This window comes from Caloenas nicobarica, chromosome 15 (genome assembly GCF_036013445.1).
Source record: "Caloenas nicobarica isolate bCalNic1 chromosome 15, bCalNic1.hap1, whole genome shotgun sequence".
Classification (NCBI taxonomy): domain Eukaryota; kingdom Metazoa; phylum Chordata; class Aves; order Columbiformes; family Columbidae; genus Caloenas; species Caloenas nicobarica.
In genome coordinates, this window is record NC_088259.1 from 3,778,549 (window position 1) to 3,797,606 (window position 19,058).

Consider the following 19,058-nt stretch of genomic DNA (forward strand, 5'->3'; position numbering starts at 1 on the left):
TGGAAGGAATCAAATTAATGAAAACTGAAAGATTCCAAGGTGTCTGCCCATACATCTCTCATAAAATCATCCTCCCCATTACAGAACAAGTTCTGAGGTGATGCCATGAGGCAAAAGACCAAACTAATTTAAATAAGGCTGATTACAGCCTTTCCTAAAAAAAAAAAACCCTACCCAAACCTGAACAACATTGATGTCTATTTAAAGGTACTGATAAAGAAACCAGACAATTTATTTAGCAGAAATGCTTCATTTTGCTTGCTCTATTAAGGCAGCGCAAACCTGTTGCTCACTGTCTCCTTGTTGGTTACAAAGCCCTGTGTTTTCTCATCTGGTTTTATGGACACCTTCCAGAGGTTGGTTTTGGATACCTGTCCTCAAGTTGGTGACATATTCCTACTGTGGCACTTGTAATCAGGGAGCAGAGGACATTGGTGATGGAGTGTGGAACTGTTCCCAGGCCAGTGGTGTCTGAGATCCCCTCCCACTGTGCAGAGGGCTGGGGACATCACCAGCGGCGTCACCCTGGGTACTGTTGGCAGAAGAGCCAAAAAGCGAATGAGCTGTGGAGACTGAGCAGCCCTGGGGTCCTTAAATGCGGTGGGTGGAAGTGTGGCTGCCTTAAAGCCAGCACTTCACCTTCTCACCCTGCACCCGGCAGACTCGGACCTGTTTGGCCTCGAGGACCACGGGAAGAACTGTGGCTCTTGCTCTCACGTGCATCTTCTGAAGCAGATGAGATGAGAACAGGTTGCCAACGGTTCCCGACACTCAGCGCGACACCTTCAGGGATATGAATTCAGGTCTTCAGAGCTTCCTCCCGGTGTCCCTCCCTGCTGGACCACAGCTCCCGTGTCTGTGAACCAGCAAGCAATCCAGGCTGTCTCTCTTCTGCAAGCAAAGAGGATTTCTGCACAGCCACCAGCCCCTGGTTCTTCAGCACAGCTCCTGGAGACGCGGTCCCAGCAGCTGGCGCTCACCGCGGGGGCTGCAGGCTGGGGCAGAGGATGGGGCAGGGTGGTGATGGCTGCACTGAACTACTAGTTTCTCTTCACTGAGTGTAAAAAGTCTTACTGGGACTCTCTTCCTGAGCTGGAGCTGGCTTCTGCAGATCTCCAGTGGAGAAAAGAGAGACAAAAAAACTGAGGAAGGAGAAAAACTTGGAAGAAACCCTTATTCTAAAACCAGGAGAAAAATCGTCACCATAGTATGACTGGCTGCTTTTGATGCAGATTTCCCTGCTGTAAATTGAGATATTATTAGGATTGCATTAGGCAGCTAATATCACTTTTCAATAAAGTGGGATGCGTCCACTAATGCTTGAAGATGCTTATTATTATTTATTGATATATAAAGCTGCTATATGAGTTTTATTTAAAGGAATGCCAGGCACCATTATTGTAATTTGTTAATGTAACAAGAGTTTCCTATTACACTAATGTCACCTTGCTAAAGCTAAAGCTCTCCTGATTTTTTTCATCTAATGTCTTGCTGTGGAGGGTAATTCAGCACAGCTGTTCAGTTAAACATTGTCTTTGTGCCACTCGCTGAGATTACTTGACTTGTGGGTGACTTAGGTCATGAATTACAATTGAAGCCACTTAAAACGAAGTATTGCTGTACCTGAATGATTATTTATTAGGTGTTTGAATTCTTTTAATGAGCCCTGGCTCTCAGGTCAAACCCTCTGTGCATGTACAGTCAGCAGCCTAGTCAGAGGCTGCCGTAGAGCTGGATGCAAGTCTTCTCCCAAACGGCTGCTCCTACGTAGGATCTTGCCTTTGTGTGAGGCATTTCCTCATCGCTCCACAAAACAGAATGTCTCAGAAGTTCCCAAAATTGAGCAATTTTGAATAAGCATCTTCCAGAAACCTGGAGGCTCCTGGGCAGTGCTCTACCAGCTAGAGAGCTCTGTGGCTGGGACTGGTTGGAGCATTGGAGGAGACATCTGCGGCAAAACATTTACATTCCTTAGCATGCCGTTCTCATATGTAGTCAGACATGCCTTTGATATAAGATTGAGCAGTAGGTTGAATGGCAGTTTTCTCCTGGTTCATTCCTGTTGCTATATAAGCCAACGATCATGTGCTTTCCAGCCCTATACATAGTATCGCTGTAAAGTAATTGCTGCTTAAATTTTTCTGTGGAAGTGACAGTCAAAGTGCTGTGGGTACCCCCCTTGTGTTGGAAGATTTCCCCTTTGAAAGGAGCTCCACTGCTAATTCCACAGAATCTGAGGCTGAGGGGACACCTTATCACAGTTTACAACCACCTGAAACAGGGTTGGAGCATGGAGGGTGTTGGTCTCTTCTCCCAGGTAGCAAGTGATAGGAGAAGAGGAAACAGCATCAAGTTGCGCCAGGGGAGGTTTAGATTCGACATTAGGAAAAAATTCTTAATGGAAAGGGCTGTCAGGCATTGGAACAGGCTGCCCAGGGCAGTGGTGGAGTCACCATCCCTGGAGGGGTTTAAAAGGTGTTTAGATGAGGTTCTTAGGGACGTGGTTTAATGCTAGAGTTAGGTTAGCTTATGGTTGGGCTCAATGATCCTAATGGTCTTTTCTAACCAAAATGATTCCATGATTCTATTCTATGATCTGCAAACTGCAGGGGACACTTGACAGGCCAAGTTTCTCCCGCGTGGTCACCACCGAGAGGGATGGCGCCACCACCACTGCTCTGGTGCAGAATGGGGTCGGAGGGCAGCTTGAGGGGAACACGTAACTGTGGAGGCCAGGCCTGTACTCACAGGTCCTTCGTGTGGTGGGAATGGTGTGTGTGACAACTGGGAGGTCCGGCCACCCAGCGCATCACCCACCTGCGTGTGGGGCTGGGGCTGTGGTGTTGCAGAGCTGGAGAACACATCCTACATGTTCAGGACACCAAACACAAGCTCGTAGTATCTAACACACTCTCCTGGCCTAGGTCTGTGCTGGGGCTGAGCGGTGTCACCAGCGAGCAGGTACAGTAGCACAGGTGAGGGTGCTGTGGCCAGGCTGGTTCCTCACCCAAGGAGAGAACTTTATCTTCAGGGCTCACCGCTCCCATCATCTGTTCTGCCAGCTGCTGGCCAGCCAGCCCCTGTGCCCAGAAATGATGAGTCTGGCTGTTTAAAAAGCGTGAAAATTACTATAGCCGCTTGGCAACTTCAGGCCATAATGCATTTTGCATGCTTTTTATCTACTTTCTGCCTTTTTTTTGTTATGTTCACCATACAAACTGAAAGCACTTGGTTTGCACATTTATTTCTTTCAGTGTTTTTATAGGAAAAGCTTTCTTAAAGTTGGATTTCAGTAGTTGTGGTCAGGGTCAGCATCCTCTTGCAGAAACCAGGTGAGACACTCCAACCATCTCGACGCAGACTGGGAAACTGGTCTTTTTATAGAGGCCTGGACCTGTTTGTATGGGTCCCTCTGCGATATTTTCCCTTGGCCAAGCCCAGCTCTCCTGCCATTTCACAGAATCCCAGGCTGGTTGGGGTTGAAGGGACCTCTGCAGATCATCCAGTCCAACCCCCCTGCTCACGCAGGGTCACCAGAGCAGATCACACAGGTCGGTCCAGTTGGGTTTGAATGTCTCCAGAGAAGGAGACTCCACACCCGCTCTGGGCAGCCTGGTCCAGGCTCTGGCACCTCAAAAGAAGTTTCTCCTCATGTTCAGATGGAACCTCCTGTGTTCCAGTCTGTGCCCGTTGCCCCTCATCCTGTCGTGGGGCACCACTGAACAGAGTCTGGTCCATCCTCTGACACCCACCCTGGAGATGTTTATAAACATTGATGAGATCCCTCTCAGCTTCTGTTCCCCAGGCTGAACAGCCCCAGCTCTCTCAGTCTCTCCTCATCAGAAAGATGCTCCAGACCCCTTTCTGTGGCAGTGTGGAGAGCAGAGACCCTGTAGAAAGTGTTTTAGAGGCTGAGCGTGGCAGTTGCTGCCACACATTATTCAGCTTCCTCAACGGGTGGTCACGTTGGGTACGGCTGGGTTAGTGGAGGGTGGCTGGGATGGAGGACGGGGGCACATGAAGTGGGAACGGGACAGGGCTGGAGCAGGGGACGGGCAACCCTTGCTGTGCGGTGATGCTGCGGAGCCCTGTGGTGGCCCCGGGCTGTGGGCACTTGCCTGGCGCTGCACCGGCACAGGAACTTGTCCCACTTCTTGCACACATGCTCGTTACCCCGTGTTGGAAGGTGGCGGCACTGCCCCTTTCTCTGTGCTGAGGCTAATTCTGGTAATACTGGTAAATTGCTGAGTTACCATGGTGATGAGAGCCCTGGGAAAAGTCATCCAGGAGCAAACACATCTCTCCTTTGCCAGCGGGATTTTGTGAAAAACACGTGGCCAGTGCAGCACGACAGGGCTAGATTGTGTTTGGAGTGACCCACTGTGCTGGCCTTCGTCAGGTGAGGCACTGGGCTGGCTGGGAAAGCTGCAGGCAGGTTTTGATGGCCAGAGATGGAGCGGACAAGGGCGGCTGCTGCCCTGCGAAACACAAGCCCTGGGGACCCGCTGGGACAGCAGGATCCGTCCTCGCTCTCAGACCTGACCCGCCAGTGTAAGCAGCAACAACTCCCTCTCCAGCACTTGTGATCTGCTTTGAATATCCCAGGCTGCTGCTGAAGTTAATACCTAGTAGTGTGAAGTATAATAATGAAATTAATTTCATTCTGCTTCTCTTTTGAAATGAGACACAATTGAGACAGAGAAGCAGGGAAGAGGGGAGTAATAACAACAATGAGGAAAACAGAGACTTCCCACTGTGTTCAGTCTACACAGGGCCATCTCAGATATAGTAAGCAATAAAGAGATTTTGCAGACTGAATGTATTAAATCCCCTCCTGCCCCTTCCAGTTCTAATGGACAGGAGGTGACCTGCTTAGACCTGTGTGCTGGGCTTTTGTGGGGGTTTACTGGTGCTCTCAGAAAGGTGCACACTGCTGGACAGGGTGCAGAAATGATGTGCATGAGTTACATGGAGTTAATTTCTTGCAAAAACTGTTTTTAAAACCACCTCTATGAGCTGTTTCTGTGCAAGCGTTAATAGTACATTGGATACTGCACGATGCTATCTTACAACGTGACCAAACTCCTCCCGGCTGAGTAACACAGGGAGTCAAGATGCTTTTGAACCATGACTGTCGTCATCTTCCTGTCACGTTCTGAAGTTGCCAGGAGTGGCGCAGGTGGAAATAACCGACTTCACTGCTTATAACAGGGGAAAAAAGTGTGGAGAAGCAGCTTCCTGCACCAGTGGGTAGGGAATGAGGCAGCAAGTGTTGCTGCATTAACTGCTGCTTCCAACCGCAATTGCCTTTGTCCTTAAACAGAAATTTGGGGGGGTCGGTTGTGCCAGTTGCAGTTGGAAGAAGGAGAGGTGGTGGTGGGAACTCCAGGCAGAGAAAACGTGGGAGAAGGACACAGGTGTTTATTTCGGGGGGAATAAAGCAGCCTGGACTTGCCACCCTTATCTCTGCAGTAGCGCTTGTGCTTTTACTTTCCTGAATTTTCCACAAAGACCCAGCATCCACTGAAAAGCCTTTGAAACAAGCCTGCGCTCTCTGAATATCCAATTCATTCAACTTAGTGATGTTACAAATTATTTTCATAAAATAACAAAAAAGCCTACATCGTCATCAGAAGGTCAAACTCTGAAGTTTCCCTGTGTTTGTTTGGTTTGGTTTTTCTCTTTCTCCTCCAAAATTATTGTTTATTCTTTGGCTACTTTTGAGGTTTTGGGTTCCAGCTGGTGCGGTATGTTGAAATATCCCAAAGAAGCAAACAAGGAAGAAAACAAATAGGAAGAATGGAAATAGAACCAGGCAGGCATATGAGGACTGCAAGTAGGAACAGTTTGAATAACGGTGCATATGTATTTGTGCGCCTTACACATTTATATTCTTGCTGAGTTTTTATGAAAATGATAAGTTTGCTGCAAATGATGGATAATTGCGAAAATGTACTCACTGTCACAAAGGAAGCTTTCTGCTTGGAAAGAGAACGCGTTCTCCTTTGAGAGTTTTTTCACTGTAGGCTGAAAATATGTAAGAAAGTTGTACTGACTTATAATGACCATGGATATTAGAGAAAGGGCGAGATTTTGAGTGTCACAGAACATGTTTGCTAAGTGTTCAGCCCAGGACAGAAATTTCTACATATAACCTTACAATATACCACTTAAACTGGGTTTCTGACTAATTAGCGCTGTCAGAATGAGGTAATGGGACTCGAGCGTAGCAGGGAGATAAATGTAGGTGTGTTCAGGGTTGTTTCTTTTTCGGTATTACACGTTTAAAATATCAAGATCTTGAAGCTAAATTATAATGGTCGATAACCACAGCTGAATGCTGTTCCATGTGCAGCTAATGTGCAGAGCTCCTCGGAAAACTCAGCAAATGATCGAGTCCTTTCGAAAGGATTAATGGACTGTTAATGTGCAGCCATCACAAGAAGGGCTTTTCAGACCAGATTCAAAATCACCAGCCTGTCACTGCTTTTTTTCCCAGGATTCTCAGATATTTCCTGTGTTTCTTCTCCCTCTGTCATCTCTTTGTGACAAGTTGTGGTGGGCTGCTCTAGTTCTCCTGACAAGAGAGGATGATGAGCAGACCTGGCAAAAATTCCTGAGAGTCCGTGGTAAAAAACACGAAGCCTTGGTGTTGGATGACGGCATGCTCGTCATGCTGAAAAATGTCCTTTATAGCCTATCATCCGGCCTAGAAACCTATTTATTTTTATTTATTTATTTTGAAAAGGAAAGCTGTGATTCTTATGTACTTTTGTGGTGGGAGAAATAGTGAAAGCTGGGTCACGTTAACCAGCTTTTCTGTCACTCGGTGCAGAGAACCAGGATCTCGCATCCAGCATCACCTATGGGCAGAGCTGCAGCACTGTCTGGAGGTGGTGACATCCCAGGAGTTAGAGGGGGGAATTTTTCAGCATGTGTTTCAGTCGCCGGAGTTTTTCAGCATATGTTTCAGTCACCGATGGCAGAGCAAGTGCCCTCAGCAGTGAGAACAAGGAAACGCTGCAAAGGACCAGGATGGGTCTCACCTGAACCTTCCTTCTTGGTTAGAAATGGTTTCCTGACAAGGAATGGAAATTTGGCAATACTGAAACATTCTGCGATTTCATTTCCGACTTTAGAAGATGTGCATTAGCAGCAAAAAGAATGCAGGCAGAGAATATCCCAAGGTGAAAATATCACTCCTGTGTTTTCAGATTCAAAGATCTGAGATTTTTCCTTTTGAAAATAATTTTCATTTTAAAATTTTTCTCCCATTTCATCAACATCCTCAACATCAACTCCACATCCTTAAAGATCAAAATGAAATGTTTAACTCCAGATTAAATGAAACATGTCATTCAAAATAAAGCTAGTTGTCTCTTTTTAAAAAAAAAAAAAAAAATTCTCCTTAGACCAGCCTGGATTTTGGTTCCTCGGAGCTGCAAGTGATGTGAAATGCAGCTCAAGCACAGAACCCTCTGCCTAGACCGCAGGAGGGTGATGTGGCCGCTCTCCATCTGCAAAAGCTGGTTTTGATAACTGGGGTCATTGAGATCTGCCCCAGGACAGGGGAGAGGGCTGATCTTTGCTGTGCATCCGTGAACGGTTCTGCATGTCCATCCTGTCCTTACAAATAGCTGATCATGGGCTGCCTGGAAAACCCGTCTCTCCTGGTGGCACCCAGTGGTTTTAGGAAGGACCTCGGAAGATCTCGCCCACTGTTGAGTGGCTGCCAGGGCGGGAGGAGCATTCCGAGATGACCGGGCAAACGTGGTGTACGGAACCCTGTCCACACTCCAAGCACCACCTTGATTTACTCCTGGTTTTCTTTCAGGGTGCAATGGACACCCGCGATCAAACCTCTGGTAGGCTGGTGTGAGAAATCATGTGAGCAGTCAGTAAATTCAGCTTTTCTAAAATGCAGTGTAGACAGTGAGAAGGAGAAAACGACTGGTTCAAAATTCTATTGCTTTTTATTCAGAGAGAGAAAAGTTTTTCTCCATCCATTTTTGCTTCAGACACCAAGCCAAGCTCTCCGGCCCTCCCTTCTTCCATCTTGCTGCCTTTGCTTTCCATCCATCAATATTTCTCTCTTTCTTTCCATCTTTTAGTAGCAGGGACGCACTGCGAAACACAACTCTGCCTCAGTGGCCTGTTGTCAAACCTGCCTGCTGAAATGTATTACAGACAGGAGCGAATACAGCGAAGAGCAGGACTGAGGTGTATCTGTCTCGATTTATTTTTCTCTTCTATGTCTTGCTTTCTATTTCTTCTGCACCACAACTGCCTGAATCGAGCCAATTTTTAATGAGTAGACATTAGTGAGCCAGAGTTGCTCCATGAATCAGAGGGAGCTGAAATTCTCCAGCACTGAAGATCATTTTCAGAAGCAATCTCGTGGGCTATGTTTTTTCTTGCAATTAAAGGCAGTGTCCAGGCACAGTTCTGCGTGTAGCTTGTCTGAGACACGTTGCCAAGGCCCAGATGTGAGGCCAGGCCAGCGCATCCCACTGCTCTCAGCTGTGTCCTCCTCCACTGCAAGCTGGAAGGAAACGTCAAAGAAAAATACCACCTTTTGTTGATGCCTTCTCCATTTCTAGGGAGATTCTGACGTGTATTGAACAGCTCTACAGAGCCCACGTTCTTGAAAATGAGAGCTCTTAACTCTGTTTTGTCTTCCGACACAGTGGCTTGGGACAGGAAATACAAATATTTTATGCTGCTAATATGAGAGGAAGGATCAGATGTTTTTCAGTTACATTCAGAAACTGCCCAGGCTGTTCCTTGGAGAAGGATACTTGGAGAGTGTAATTTTCTAATTTTACATCCCACACGAGGAGAAAATTGGTCCCCTTCTGAAAAGAATTGGGAGCTAAAATTTTGAGCACCATTATCTGTGTTTGCCTCAGCATCTTTGTATCTCAACATTGGTCATAACTGGGGAACACAGGCAGATGAAAAGCGGAGGCTGACACTGGAGGAGGGTTTGCTGGTGCTCTCATTAAATAACACACACAAATTGTAGTGATTCAAGAAGAGCAGCACAACTGGCTGTTAGAGTCACTGGGATGGAGCTGCAAAGCAGCCGCATATGGGCAAAACCTGCGTCACCAGTGACTGGAGTTCACACAACTCTATTCTTCAGCACAGATGCAATGAAAGGTTTGAGCTATTTTCATGTGGCAGCAAATTGGGGGCATTTACTGCATGAACCACAATAACTGGCTCCCATTACCCAGTTTATGGCGTGAACTTCTGCACGCCCATTCAGATTCATCTGCTTGGCAAATTGGGAGCATTCACTGGTTCGTGAATCTCCAGATCTGTGAATGCGACCAGCTGGGGATGTCTGTGGGCTCAGGCTCTTTTCTTTTTTAGCTGCAGACATTAGTTCAGTAAAGCATGAACGGAGCCACAACGCCAGTCACTGGTGCGGAGTCATAAATGGTTTCACAGAGCGCCTCTGGAAACAGGGCATGCCAAATAGCTGTACGGCGCATTTGCGATAATGGTGCTGAAGAAAATGCCATTAAATACGATTTCCCACTAACGTAGAAAAGGGAGAAGGGAATACATAAAGTAAATAATTACCATCTCCTGGATGAATCTGGTTCTGTGTGTGGAAGGACAACAGGGAAGTAAATAGTGGAATAGAAAGGGCTGGCTTTTCTTAGCAATTGTAAAACTTTATTTCCTCTTTAAGGAAAGACCAAAATTATATTAAACTGAATGCCAACTGATTTCAATGGGATTTGAATTGATTTCTGGGAACTAGTGCTGGTAAAAATTGCCAGGGAAATCCATCGAGACTGACATCTCTACAACCACTGTAGCTGAAAGGAGATGGGAATTTCTTTTCTGAAATAACTTAAAAGATACCTATATTATAAAAACTACCGTCTTCTAAGGAGGGAGAAACCTTTTGTTCGGTTGGTTTACAATTTTTTTTACTTCTTCAAACTTTTTCTTGAGGTTCCCCAACTCTTCTGGAGCCCGGGCTGTGGGGAGAGGAGGCGGCGATGCGAGAGGTGATGCTGTTCCTGGCATCCCGCTGAGCCCAGGAGCTCTGCTTTCCTGGACAGACTGGAAGCTTGGCTCTCGAAACTGGTGTTTGGAGCCAGGTCTGCCAGGGCACACAGGCTCTCAACGATGGGCATGGTCTGCTGAGGAGACAGAAACCCGTAAGCCCTGGGAAATGCAGCTGCTGGGCTGGTTTCTGACAGGGAGTCCACGTCCCCTCCAGCTCGCCGCAACAGAAAATATGGCAGTTTTCCATTAGAATTTCATCAACATCTGCATGTTCCTGCAATGTGTTTTGGTGTTGAAGAATTGAGCTTTTTCGCTGAAGACGTGGTCGTTGGAAGACTGCCAGCTGGCTCTAAAGCTTGCAAATTCTGTGCACCATGAGCAGCAGCGTGGAGATTCTTCAATTATACCCTTCCCTGGCCCGTGGCTTCATCACCACCACTGGGGCTTGTTGTGGACTGAATTGTGTGGACACTTGTCTGATAGAACCTGGGTGGGTACCTTCTGTCATCAACAAACATCAAAACCCAGTGAATTTTGAACCTTACCAACTCCTGTGGATTTAGTGGTAGAGTATGAACTGTTGAGTAGAGATGTATTTAAATACCTGTTCCTTAATAAGGTCCATCCTTGCAAACAGTCACAGCATGGTTATTCAGGAAGTATTTTATTCCCTCAACAGCAAAAGTAACAAGACACAGATTTAGTACTCTTTCTTATTAATACCACATCTTCTAACAGGCAAATCCTGACAGCTTATAATCAAACTCACAACCCCTTTGACTTAGTTGAAACAAGACAAATAAGAGAGATCAGAGATGTCTTCCCAGGAGAACAGCTCACCCTTCAAGAAAACCCTTTTTAAAATTCCTGAATGATTTACATCACATATGTATTTGTAGATTACTCATTTGCTGTGTTCCTTATGTTGTATTTAGTAACTCCTCTTCCTTTGGTTAGCATTGTACCCGTAGCCCTCCCTCATACAATATCACCAGATACGTGTTCTTGCCAAGCATTAGCATTGCAAATACCTTGGAAAACCCAGTCTCACTTCGCTGGAGTCTTATAAGGAGATTTGCCATGCAAATCCGTTTTACACTGCGCATTCAACACGTTAATACTTCCTAAGGCTAATTGTTCTTCCTCTGTTAGTGGGAACAATATTCCCAGTCTTTTGTTAAAGGTGAAGCAGAACTTATTTATTTACCTCTTGCACCTAGTGTCCTCTATTTTTTTTTTATCTTTGATGGAAATTAAGAGACATACAGTCCGTGAGCTGGGTCGTGAACAGAGCACAGGTACGTGCGGTACCACCAGTGTAGCCAGTTTGCCAAGTCAGAGTTTTCAGGTGAGATCTCCTGGTCCTGCTGGCGGTGGGGCAGCACCAGTTCAAACTGGGAGAGTTGTGGAGTCTGTGTATGTTCAGCAGTTATTGGGATAACATAGTTACTAGGGCAAAGCAAGCCAGAAAGAGCTCCCTGTGGCCTTTCGAACCTCAGACCTCCTGCACACCTCTGCCCTTTTGCTAAATACATGCAGTTAATGAGCACACAAAGAATGGGAGCATTTCCTGGCATTGATGAGGGTTTCTGTTTGCAATGCTGCTCTGGGAATTAGCGATCCAGACCCCTGACGTGATAGAAGATCTGTCAGCTGCCTTTCTGCTGCTGGATGGGGCCGCCGGGGGTGTCCCCAGCTTCCAGGTAAAGCGAAGAGGGGAGGAAGAGGAGGGAAAAAAAAAAAAAGAGATGGAAGAACGATCTACCACTATAAGGAGATAGTGCCCCTGGAAACCTGCCCTGGCATGACATGGAGGACCCAAGCCGGTGCTTGCAGAGGAGAAGGCTCCTAAAGCCGCCTCCCATGACCACGATGTTGTTTTGGTGGCCAGGTATGGTGCTGCCTCCTGGTACCTGTCCAGGGCAGCTGCGATGAGCTGGTATCATTCGGTTTGTCTCCATGTGTGCTCAGGCAAATCCCACCCTTAAAACAAATGACCAGCCTGAGGTGTTTAGGCTTACAGAAAAGGAGAAGAGCAGCGAGGATACAGGGGAAAGGCTGCTGAGAGGGCATGTCCATGCAGCTTGTGTCACCATAAATGCCCGTGGAGAAGAGAGGAGGCTGCTGTTCATGGGGGAGATAGAGCCCCGTGGGGCAAAGGTAATTCAAGCTACTGAACAAGAACAAACTGGCGAATTGTAAATTTTTGTTGCAAATGAGGAGATTCCTTGAGATACAATAAGTGAAGCTCTTCAACAGCTTCCCCTGGGGAGCACGGGAGAAGCCACTGCTTTAAGCTAGAGTTTAGTAATGGTGAGACGGGAGTCAGAGGGAAGGGGACTTGACAACAGAAGAGACTCCTTCAGTCCCTTCCTTACTACATTCCTACCTCTGCCCCTTCGCTTGATGCTCCAGTAATGGGCTCTCTTCATTTAATTATCATGTTACTAATTAACATGATAACAATGAAAGCAGGTGCACTGTTTGGCTGTGTCGCTGTCCCCGCCACCCTCTGCCGTACGCCCTGGAGAGGTAATAGATTTCCGTGTCTGAACAACATTTGTAGTGAGTAAAGGAAAATAATATTCAGGTTAATCCCTTAAATGCTTTTTAGACTGTGAAGTGGTTGTGCTGCAGGGGAGTAAGTTTGAAGGATGGTGCACAGAGAGGGAGGATTCAAGGGGAGATGGGAAGATGGATGTAACCGCAAATGGACATGCACAACACGCATCGTGTGTCAGGGAAAATACGTTCTATAAAACTCATACGTAATTTTTGAGTATTTTCTGGGCTGCTGTGGCTGGCACATGATTGCAACAGTTGTCAATACCTCACACTTCAGAGGCTGATGAGACGTTCTGACCCAGGGGTCACCGGTCCCGCTGGGGGACTATCTGCAGATACAGGGGGGGTCGTGTGGTGTCCTGTAATACTGAGCTCTCCATTAGAGGGATTGTGAAATCAAGTGAACTGCTTCTTGCCAAGTGCGTTGGGACTGGCAGAAGCTGCAGCACTGACACGAGCGCCTGTTGCAGAGATACGGCGGCTTCCCAGAGAGTGATGCTGTCAGCGAGTCACTCAGCAAGAAAAAACGCACTCTCATAGGGCTCCGATGACCTAGACGAGTTGAATATACCAGTTGGCATGCCCCGGGCTTCAAGATGACTGTAAAACACAACAAAAATAACCTGCTGCTTTTATGTTGCCTTGAGCCAGTTTTGGGCTGAATGCCTGGTCCAAGGCCCCTTTCTGTTCCTTTAAATAGAGCCGCGTTGGGAAAAGCATCGCGTCCGATTGCCCTCACCAGCCACTTGCATTTACTGGTAATTCTCTGGAAGAAATTCTCCCTTCTTCCTCACCCAGTCAAGGATCTCTGCGTAGAAAAATGGCTTTCTCCTGCACGTTTGTTATATGCAGCTGCATGAAACTCTCAGCCTGTTCAATTAAAGAGCCCGTTTTCGCATTAACTGTCTCCTTAGACAAATGGGAAGTGTATTTAATGTTCACTCCGGATGAAGCCAACATGTTTCTCCTGCTGTTTTACACTTTGTTCTTAGTAGGGATTTGTCGTCTCTGACTGTTCAAATACTTTGAAGTTCCCCAGCATTTACCATCAGCAAAAGGTAACAAGTGTGGTGACAAAGAGTGAGTGCCAGATGAGCCTGGGAAAATTGATTGCTTTAATAGATGTTATTGAGGCCCTTTTGCACCCTGCCTGATGCTGAGCAGCCACCCCATCCATCACCGGGCTCTGGCTGAGCAGTAGCACAGCATCCCAGCCTTCGCAGACCTTTTCTTCCCTCTTCCTATTCAGCAACATGCTGGACTGGATCCCTCACCTTCCTGATCAGCTGAGAATGTTTAGAAAGGGGAAAATGAGCAACAGGTCTTCTGCATCAGCTTGATGCTTTTTATTAACATACCCTGAGAATCAGCTTCTTCCTGCCACTGGTATCTTGCCACACTTTAATATAATAACTGATGAAGTATCCTCTGAGCCTTTATTTTCCTTTTTTTTTTCTCCTTATTTCTTCAGCACTGTTTTTCTGTGAATCAAGTAGCTGAGAAAATTGATGTTGATTCTTGCCTGTATGAAAATACTTTGCCCAAAATATGAGTCTCACATTGGGCTGATGTATTAATCCTTCTCTCCTAGGCAGCAATAATCACTCTCTGTCGTTCTTCAAGCTGCAATTCAGCACTTCTGCATTTGCCACTTGCTGCCTTTCAGCAAGTTTGATATCCGCTCCAAAATGGGGCACGGGAAGGGAGGGAGGAGGACAGAGCTCCTCTGGGCCTGATCCTTGTCTTACCTATAGTGTTAAGATGTACAGTGAGTAACTTGGCATCGATCCTCTCAAATAAGAGCAGCCTCAGACTCCACAGCAGTTCTGGCCCCTGATTTCTCATCTTGCTCCTAAACCAGCCTCAGCTAAAGTGCAGAGGTGCCAGGGTGTTTGTGTGGGATGTCTTCCTCAGTGGGGCTGACCAGGCCTGGTGGGACCAGTCTTCTTCAGTGGGACCGACGGGCTTGATGGGATGGGATGGGATGGGATGGGATGGGACCAGCCCAGCTCCTCTCCTGAGCTCTGGGTGCAAAGGAGCAGCTGCTCCTCTTGGCCAGGATGGAGGCTCCTGGGTGCTTTGCATTAGCAGTGAATAAAGAGCAAGTGAAGTGCAAGCAGCTGGTGTGATGTGAACCGAGGTGCTCCAGTCCTTGCCCAGTTCTGCCCCCGGAGCGTTGCCGGCATGAGGACCCCCCGCTGCGGTGCCAATTCCCCTTCGCTGGGGGCTGAGGTGGTTTGAACTGACATGAGAGGAGCCCTGGGAGTATTCGCTTGCTTTGTGCTATGAGATCAGGCCCCAGCTCTTCAGTATAATAAGTCCTGATTCGTCCCTGTGGATAAATATCTTCAGCTCAGAAGGACTCCATCACTGTCAAGAGTGAGGCACTTGCCCAACAAGTGGCAATAAAAACCTTTATAGCACTTGCTCAGCGTGACAAATCCTCTTCATCCTTTCAGTGGTGGCTTTATTGCCTCTTCCCTTGCCGGGGCTGGACTAGTCAGCCCCATCATACTGGTGGGGTTGTCCATAGATCCAGATATTGTGAAGATATGGCTCTAAGCAGTTCTGGTCTGAACCGAAATGGAAATGAATCTGATAACAATCAAGAGGGTGCCTTAAGGACAGACCATTTGTTTTCTAAGGTTTCAGCTTGAAATACTAAGTTCCTGCTCTGTCCTCCATGGATGTTACTAGCTGGAATTACATCCTACTGATCTTAGTGGAAAGGGGAATTAGAGCTACAGCTCATGCCAGGAGGAGGAGTTAACTCTTTTTGTACCCCCAGGATGCAAAGCATCTGTCAATACTGAGCCCCTCAAGAGGAAATTTCTGGCTAGTGCTTCTAGTGTCATAAACGTGCAGAAAGACCCCAGACCATGTCAGCAGCTGAACATCTCAATAGGTTCCACTGGAGGTCTCTGGTCTCCAGCAGTACCATGTCTCCCATGGCATCTGGCCTTGAGAGCATGAGTGGCTGATGGGTCTGATGGCACAGAGAGGGGAAGAAGATATGAAAGAGTTCTTGAAGATTGACCATTACACCTTCATCTCTCTTCAGTTCAGGCACATGGTGTATGGAGGAAGCATTTGCACTTGGAGCCGTGTTGCAATGGCTTGGAGTCAATACTGGTGGGATAAGCAACAAAAAAGATAATTAAAAAGAAGCCTCTGAGGGACAGCAAAGCTGAGGGACATCCAGGTGAAGGGGTTTTGAATACCTGGGGTTGCCAATACTGTTAATATGAGGGATGAAGGTTACCTAAGAGATGGCGCAGGAGGGGTCAAGGTTAGGCAGAGCTGGTCACTGCACTCTCATGCCATGGAGGTTCCTCTGGCCACATGTTTACAGCCCAGTTGGCATCATCACTGTCGAATTCCTTAGATAAGGTTGACATCCTAATGCGGGGAGGTTTTGTGGGGTTTTTTTTGGTAGAGCTGCCTTCTTCAACCCCCCAGGTCAGGACTCTGGGGACAGCAGTTTTGCAGAGGCTCCGCTTTTCATCCCTGTACCACCAGCAAGGACTTTGCGTTGAAGCTGGTGAGGAGGGACAGCTTTCCCTGAGGAGATGAGGGTGGCAGCAGTGCCTGCACTTCAGCACATGGGAACCGGAGCCTCCTCTGCCCGCACACCAGCAGCGAGCTGGAGGGAGGGAGGGAAGGAGGAATCTTGCAGCCGAGCACCAGCCCGTTCCCCTGGCTCTTTCATCACTTCTCCTATTTCACAAGACATAAATCAGCTTTATCAGCCCCATCCTTTTTGTTTGTTTGTTTGTTTCTCCATCTTTCCCATGCAGACAGTGTGAAAAACTCAGATTTCTCTTGTATCGGGGCCTCATTTGGACAGAAAGGCTTCAGCAAAAGCAGAGGCTCAGTGATTCCCAGCCCTGCAGCAACAGGCAGGACTGGCAGGGTGCGGGGTTATTTCACCCACCACAGCCTTGCTGCTCTTCTACAGCAGTCCCACCTCTCCTCCCAAAACAAGCTCCAGGTATTCCTGACCTCGCCTTTGGTTCCTACTGGCTTTCTGGCTTTTGCATTCCTTTACCTGCTGGCTTAGTGCATGAAGTACTGGTTTGAGATATCCCAGTACTTGAACTTTACTAAGATTTAGAGCATCTCTTGAGCCTTCAAAAGACTTCTTCATTGTAAATAAAGTTAAATCCTTCTACCTGTAAATCAATTTAAATCCTTCTAGTCGTCTTTAGATTGCAAAATAATCCACTGTGGTCAGATTCCAGGCTACGCTGCGCAAACCCGCAGCATCTTCCAGCAGATGAACAGGGTGCTTTTTACCTTCAGGGCACAGGGTTTCCCTGACCAGCTTTCCCAATGCTTTAAGAGACATTTGGGAACCTCAGAGTGAAATCACTGGCTGGGATGTGGGATTCTATAGCTCCTGGGCCCAAGGCATTTCCACTTGAACCAACATTTATTAGCATGACCAAACTTACCAGATGCATGTTGCAAAATGTACTGTTAGCAATGGTAATAGAGAACCATCAATATTGAGTTCGTCCTATAGTAGAGAAGTAATCAACATTACTTTTTGCTTAGATTGCCATCTTAGAAATTATTAGGGAAAACTGCAGATGTTCCTGAGCAGGATTCAAGAGGCAGAACTAACACATTTTTTATTACTGGCCTCAATGCAGCACTTTTCCATCAAAGCATCAGCCTGTTTCGTTGTTGGTTCATTTGCTTCTAATGTGGTCTGGAGTCACAGGGCAACCAGAGGAAGCTCGGGGAGCCCCACCTTCCACTGAAGTTTTATGTTCATCTACTGAATGTATTAATTTCTCAAACATTTCTTCACTTGCATTTTGTAAACGTATCGTTTCCCAATATTATTAGCTAATCAAATCTTGTTCCCATGCCATGCAGAGCAGGCAGCTTGTGCTCCTTCTCACAGCCAAGCTCTGCTTCTTTCCACACCTTGTAGCTCTGCTTTAAATAAATTATTTCCTATGAAAGGCTGGGAGTGAAATCAGAAATTCCTTTCCTGAAGCACACACCGATATCCTGCTGCTGCTCTGCAACCCGCCGAGGAAAATAAGAGAAAACTGCAACCCAGGCACTGAGAAACCGCTGTCAGATGCCTGTCGCTCCACAATTATTTGCTGCAAACCAGAGTAACTAGTCACTGTCAGGTCAGGGAAAGTGTTCCTTGAAGGCTTCATTTAACGGAAACGCAATTTGTCTCATGGGTCAGCAGAATAGGTTGAGGATGACCTACAATTTTGTGTCCGGAGGGAGCTCTGAAACTTGTCCAGGATGCCCAGTTTCGCATATAACGCAGAATAGAAACAAGTGGCAGATGCCAGCAGCCACAGCCACGGCTCGTCCTTCCCTGTGTGCCCAGTCCCTGCTGAGCGGGGCTGTTCCTACCGCTGCACAAACACCCCTGCCCACACACCAGCGCGTCTGTTCCCAACAGTCGGTGTCCAAAGACAATTTCTGGGGTCATATTTGGCCAAATGCAATGTGTAAAACAAATCCGATGCGCTATTTCAGATTGTTTCCTGGTACGTTACATACGATGTGAGTAACGTTCATTCGGAGTCAGGGAATAGTTGTGATTCACGAACAACAGCTACTGACCCCATCCGTACAGGGGTTGATTTTATTTATTTCGTTTAATATTTGTAGGAGTGGAAGGTGGAATGTGACGTCTCTAATGATTTTTGCAAGACCGAGTGTTCCCTGCCAGAGTCCCATGGGACTTTCTGCAATTTCAAAAACACCAAGTGGCCCTCTCTGAATCATGAATAACGCCCCAAATCATCATCTTCCCTGCAAGTTGAAGCTTGAGAGAGACCTCTTCACTCAGGTGTGCTGAAATGCTTTAAAATAGTTGATTAAATAGGGGGTTGAGTAACTGGGTAATGGTTAATAAATGGTTACCTAGATGGTTTTAAATAGTTCTTTGTAATTCCAGCGTCTTAAAATTCATCGTGTTCACAAAGAAAAGTAAAAGCAGATTTTTTAACTTAGAAAATATTGAAATACAATATTTTAATAATTTCACACTGCATTGTGGTAAACGTGATAGAAAAAGCTAATTGAAAACATCCCTCTCTCTTGAACGGTTTTGGTTTCAGTAACTGGTATTTACTCAAAGATTGAATGGCAAACCCTCAGCTCGATCCAATCAGATCTCTACTAGAAAGGGGAAACTTTTTTTTTTTTTTTTTAACAATAAATCTCCATGGTTTGAGTTTTGACTACAGCCTGTATACAGATTCAGAAGTGTAAGTGTGTATATAATAATAATGCATAAAAAATATTACGTCAGAAGGCTGCTCATCTGGCCAGGAATATTTCACACCCAAAATTAAACATGCAAACAAACAAAACGTTTTGCTGCTGTGTCAGACATGAACATGCAGGGAGGAGGAGCCTGAAACTGCCAAGTATTTTGTCTTAAGAGCTTTAACACGAGATCTAGGAATTTCATATTCGGG